Source organism: Melozone crissalis, unplaced genomic scaffold (genome assembly GCF_028551555.1).
Source record: "Melozone crissalis strain CALT ecotype California unplaced genomic scaffold, PUWL_Pcris_2 ptg000021l_1, whole genome shotgun sequence".
NCBI lineage: Eukaryota > Metazoa > Chordata > Aves > Passeriformes > Passerellidae > Melozone > Melozone crissalis.
Window position 1 is genome coordinate 3,057,679 of NW_026535799.1, and position 6,177 is coordinate 3,063,855.

Sequence of the window (6,177 nt, forward strand, 5' to 3'; positions counted from 1 at the left end):
CTAAAGAAGTGGCATGCCAACAGGCCAACAGCCAGCCAGCTTCTCCCACCTACTACCCTCACCTTCCTCCCCACTGGCACCAGCGTGCCAGAGGAAAACAAAGCCAGAGGGAGAGAAGCGGAGACGGAGAGCCCCATCCCGGAGATGAGAACCGAAAAGGGAGTGTGGCAGAGACAGCCCTGATGGGGGACCAGGTGGCACGTGATGGCCTCGGTGGAGGGAGAGAGAAAAGCCATGGTGCTATTTGCGCCCCGAGACCACGACCGAAGAGGAGGAGGGAAGGCAAAAGGAGGAGGGGGTCGGAACATCTGTCCCCAGCGCTCTCGCTTCGCGCGCTCGGCAGCACAGCAGCCCGGCACGGTACCGCCCTGGTACCCAGCTGCAGACAGCCGCCCGCGCGGTGGGGAGGCTGGGGGTGAGGTCTGCGCCTCATCTCCCTCTTCCCCTCTCCGTTCTCTTGGCCCACGGTGGTGCTTTCAACGCCGTCTCTCACTCTCCTCAGCTGCCACCACCACTGTACTGCAGCACGGGCGCTGCAAGGACAAACTCTGCCCCAGTGGCTCACTCCAGGAGTGGGGAGCTACAGAGCAGTCCCTGAGCCTGCATATAGGGGGATGAAGGCCCTGCGCGGCAACAATGATGACGACGGCCGTGACGATGATGACGCCTGCTGAGTCACAGGAAAAAAATTGAGGCCGCCGAGGGAAACGCATCCCTTGCCAAACCCCTGACCGCCTTCCCTCCGGGCACCGGCGAGCCACCATCACCACCGCCGCTGACCACAGTCAACTTGCCTGCGAGGTGACCCCAGCCGCACCACCGTGGTGGCCGCCGGATGGCGACTCATAATCAAGCAACGCTCAGACAGTCGTAGCCCTGGGAGGAACCCAGGGCCACAAGTGTGTTCAAAGTATGGATGATCAATGTGTCCTGCAATTCACATTAATTCTTGCAGCTAGCTGCATTCTTCATTGACGCACGAGCCGAGTGATTCACCGCTAAGAGTTGTCTGGCTTTCAGCACCGATCCTGCACCCGTGGAGGGGCTGGGACCGCTCACATGAAGCGGCCCCTTTCTCTTGTGCTGAGGACGTGCAGGCACGTGCCTGGCTTTGACTGTCCTTACTTGATAGTCAGGATTGCAGACATAGGAGATCCAGCCACACTGAACTGGAATTCTTCCTCAAACCTCCACACTATGGTGGCACTGAAGGAGATCTGAGCAGTCTGGTTCCCACCTGGTGCAATGATGCCCTCCTTGGGCGCAAACTTGAAGCAGAAGCCCACGTTTGCAGTTAAAGGGCTATAGGCGAAGGGAGCATCAATAGCTCCTAGGTTAATCAGTTCCACCTGCAGCAGCAAGAAAGCAAAGCGGAAATACATGTGGAATCTTCCCTTCTTGTGAGTTATTGTCTAATGATGCAATTAATACCCAGAAATAGCAGACAATGCTTTGAATGGCAAAAAAATACAACAGGACAAGTTCTGCCTTTAAGTTTTCATGCAAAGCAGCGGCAACTCCACAGAACTGGAGTCCACAACCCTGGGGTTATCCCATGGACACAGAGTAGTGCACCTCTGGTCAGCATCACCAAGTTCATTCAGACCTGGCCCTGAGAGCAACGTGCGTAGGGAATCACCCCAGAGCTGCTGCTGCCCCACTGAGCACAGCTCCAACAGCACCATCTACTCATTCACCTTTTCCCATGTCATGAAAACAATACATTGATTATGAGGCATCAGCATCAAAATGTATAGACAACATCATCTTTTGGTAAGAAAACTCAGCATGTCTTTGCCTCCCACAGCCAAGCTTTTGGAAGTGTCTGGCATGATGTAGTGCCTCATTTTCTACCTCTTTCAGCTGCTCTCTCTTTGGTTTTTTTTTGCAAACTTGACACTATTGAGGAGGAGGCAAATAGGTAGAAAAATGCTTTGCTTTATTCCCAGGAACACTTTTCTCTTTCTAGAGCCAGAGATGCACCAAGGCTGAAGTGTGGTGAGGGACTGGTCAGCAAGGGAAGGAACTCCCAAGCCCTTTGCAAGGGCCAGCACTGAGCCAGGAGGCTGGATGGCTTTCCTGTGACTTGCAGCAATAAGCAGGAGACACTTGACTGGAAGCTGTCTGCAGTGGACTGAAGCTCAAAGGCAGCCAGTTTCTTCCAGCTGCTTCTGAACAGCCCAGTCCAAAGGTGCCTTGTGTCTGGCACTGCCACAAAAGCCTCTGAACATCCCTTTTTGACCCAGGCTTTGTTTCATGTGCCAAGGGGTTGTTTTGCAGCAAGCCTCCCAGCTGATTCCCAAGGAAGGAACTGGGCCTTCATGAACAACAGACACACCTTTCAGACCCTCTCAGATTTCACCAGTACATCAAATATTCCCTGCTCACAAGTGCCCAGGTCGGCAGCAATTCCACACTTCCACCAGGCTTGCTCCTCCCTCAGGAGCCATCAGGATCCACCCCAAGCCCTGCTGCTCACCTCATAGACGTGGGGGGTGTCAATAGAAATGTTCCCAATGTACAGAGTAGGAGAGCTGAATTCTACCAAGGGTCCTTGGCCTTCTCCTGAGAGCAGGGGCAGCCTGCTCTCACAGCCTGGGGAGAGATGTCCATTGCAGTACAATCATTCCCTCTGTTATACTGTATTTTCCAGGCTGCCTCAGTGCTAGTCCCTGACTCTGAGCTGGATGCAACCAGCTCCTGATGCTGCAGGAGAGGATATGGACCCTCCTCTTCCCTCAGCTTCGGGGCTGACTTCTAATTTCTAACCCATTCCTTGGGCTGCTTTCCAATTTCAGCCACCAGTCTGCTGAATTTAAAACATCTCTGCTGCCTTGTAGTGACAGGCCAAGGAGTTACAGGCATAAATTGAAAGAAAGGAAATTTAGCTTTGATATTAGGAAGAAATTCTTTACTCTGAGGGTGGTGAGACACTGGAGCAGGTTCCCCAGGGCTGTTGTGGAGGTTCCAGCCCTGAAAGTGTTCCAAGCCAGGCTGGATGGGGCTTGGAGCTACCTGCTCTAGGGGGAGGTGTCCCTGCCCAAAGGCCTTTAAGGTCCATTCCATCCTTAACATACTATGATTCTGTGGTTTTCTTCCCATGCACTTAGAGGAGCTTTGAAATCCATTCAGTGAAGGTACAAAGCTCCTACTGAGTTTGGGAATTGCCAAAATCCCTGGCCCAGGAACACAGGACATTTTTGCCAAAGTCCCCAACTCCTGACACTCAGCACTGCGTTCTGTTTCCACAGACAGAGCTGCAAGGGCTCAATTCCCACAAAGGGAGAGAGGCAGGTGCTGGCCAAGGCTGCTCCTTCTACCAACAGCCTGGGCTCAGGGGGGCTCAGTCACCTCTGCTCTGCTGCTGTCTGGGCACTGGGAGGTGATCCAGGCTCAGGGAACACATTTCTAACTCAGCGCCTGCTGCCTGATGATGGATCCATGTCAAATGGACCCATCATCCTGGAGGCCAGGGGCCTGCAGGGGCTGAGTGCTTGTTCACTAAAGCTGTTCTGCTCTGCAGCTCTCTGGCCTTTGAGGGAATGCTGGCAAAGCCATGGCATGAAAACCTCTCCCTGCACTGCCTGGGCTGTTCTGGGATCAGTCAGGCACACACAGCATTCTGAGCCCTGGCCTGGCACAGGAGACTCCCTGGGAGCGGCAGGGTCAGGGGGGATGTGCCAGCACTGCCCTGCTGACCAGGGACTCTTCCCAGCACTTCCATGGGAGCCCAGTGGGCTCAGGCTTGCACCATGGCTTCACTGAGGGGGAGAGAAGCAGGGCAAAGGAGCTGTACCTGAGATGCTGCAGTAAGCCACACTTCCATACTCCAGTGCTTCCAGGGGTTTGAAGGTCACCTTGATTTTGGCCAAACAATTCAGCCCAATTTCTCCCTCCTACAGCAGAAAGAGACAGCAAAACAGTTCTCTTCAAACTTCACATTTCTTGTTTTCAACCACACTTCTGTAAGCCTCTGTTTAGAGCATTAGTAATGAGTGAACAACACAAGGAGCCCAAGGAAACACTCCAAACCCAGCTCAACACAGCGCTGGAAGCTCTCAATGTTCAGCTGTTCAGCTCCCACTCTCCACAATACTCCTGCTACTCTGACAAAGGCTCTTGGTCACATCATGCTGCTGTCAGCTACAGGGGGATGCAACTGCCACTGTGCACTGGTGGCTCTTCACAAGAAGAGAACATGATCCCTGTCCTGGGTTGACTATATGATGCTTTTATCCCAAATCGTCTTATTCTGTTTATGCTGAATAATAAGTTTTGCACCTTTAAGACTTGTTGCAGAGAGTGAAGGGGGGAGAGAAGAAGCAGCAGTTTGTTTTCAGACACTGCACTCACTCCTCCACACTCCTGCTCCTGGACTGCATTGTCTGCGGATGGACAGACAGCGGGACAGAGCTCTCCTCTGCTTTTAGTTAATTTAGCTTGCTGAGGCAAAGAAGTTCCCTGGACTGTGGGGTTTTTTTCCCTTTTCTTTGGACGTGTTCAAAACTGCTGTGGACTGAACACCAGAAGAGCACCGGCAGCTCCAGCTGCGGCCACCGGGCCGGGCCTGGCCTGCGACATTTCCAGCCCCAGAGGGACTGATCAGAGACTGAGTGAGCTGAGCTGCAACCCAGGGAGGGACTTTCTGAGTTTGTCATCTCTTTTGGAGCAGCAAGGGGTTTTATTGATTAATACTGTTTAGGGTTTATTGGTTAATAAACAGGTTTTTTCCACTTCAAGGAGGTCTTTTCTCCAGGACCAGTTGGGGGAGGGGCCGATTGAATCTGCTTTCCTAGAGGAGCCCCTTTGGGGGTTCTCTCCCAAATTTGCCCAGAACCAGAACCTTGGAAATAAAAATATTAGTTTAACGTGTATTGAAAGAAAGCAGAGGCTGGCATTATTCTAGCGTTTACTCCAAGATGAGAAGGGATGTTGCACTGTGCAGACACCAGGCCTTCATCGTCTCTCACAATGCCAGTACTCAGAATCAGGGCTCTAGTTGATACGAGGACGTGGTGGTTTGCTTGCAGAAACAGAAAAGGAAAAGGTTTTCTGTCCCTGTGTGCAGGACAACTCCAAAGGCCCATTTCAACCTTCCACCCTTGTGTCCAGGCTCACAGAGGACACTGGAAGGGACACTCAGAAATAGTGCAAGGCGTGGTTACAGGAGGGGATTGGCATTTCTATGATTAGCCTTAGGCTGAATTTGGCCTCACTTTCCCAGCAAAACATTGCAAGCTTCAGGTCAGTGTGTGAGCTGGCAGTGCTCCAACAGCCTCTGCTGAACCTCACATGTAGGGGGAGCCCCTACCTACAAGAACTGCTCCCTGTGGACACTGCAAGGACATGCACAGAGTGCCCTTGAGCTCAGGCCCTGGCAGCACAGCTTGGCCTTGTCAGGCTCCCAGCCCTGCCTTGAGCCTCCAGGGCAGAAATGCTTTTAGCATTTGGCATTTTTAGGCGAGCTCTGCAGGTGCATCAGAAACTCAATGTCTTCCCTCCCAGCACATTGAGCCAGCTGAGGATCTGCCCAGTGACCGCAGCCGGGGGTAGAGTGGATGGGAGGAGGAAGAGGGGGAGGAGGATGAGGAGGAAGAAGAGGAGGAAAATGAGGTCTCAGCTATCACTTACCATTGGCTCAATGAAAAAAATGTCATCAGAGAACAGCCTGGGGTCTTGGAGCAACTTTGCCTTTTCCCCCGGGAGCCTCAGGAGGGCAGTGTGATCTTCACAAGAGCCCTTCTCCTTCCCTGTTTCTTTCCCCTCCATTAATTTTTCCAGCCACAGCTCTCTCCATGTCTGCAGGAATCGATGCTGCCTGCAGCCACAGGAGAGACAAAGCCAGCAGACTGTTTAATAAGCCACAGATTGGCAGAGAGAAGTGTGAGTGCAGGAGAGCAAAGGACTTGGGGAGGAGCAGCAGTGTGAGAGATGAGTAATGTGATGATTTATCAAAAAGCAGGGTGCCCCACTGCAGGGAATGATTGGCAGCTGACTCCATTGATTCACAAGGCTGAACAGTTGCTTTATTAAACTATATTATATTACATTGTACTACACTATATTAAAGAAGCATACTATACTACAAAGAATACTAAGGAAAACTTGTGACTGTCTCCAGACAGCCAAGACAAAGCTTTTTCCAATTGGCCAAGGAAACAAAACAATGCTCAGCAG

At 52.2% G+C, this 6,177-nt stretch overlaps 1 non-coding gene across 1 annotated transcript; it reads right to left on the reverse strand.

Moving 5' to 3' along the window:
* Positions 1-854: 854 nt before the first annotated feature.
* On the reverse strand, positions 855-1,007 carry LOC128937700 (5.8S ribosomal RNA). The gene has a single exon (XR_008483062.1). It is a non-coding gene; the product is annotated as a 5.8S ribosomal RNA (ribosomal RNA).
* Positions 1,008-6,177: the final 5,170 nt, after the last annotated feature.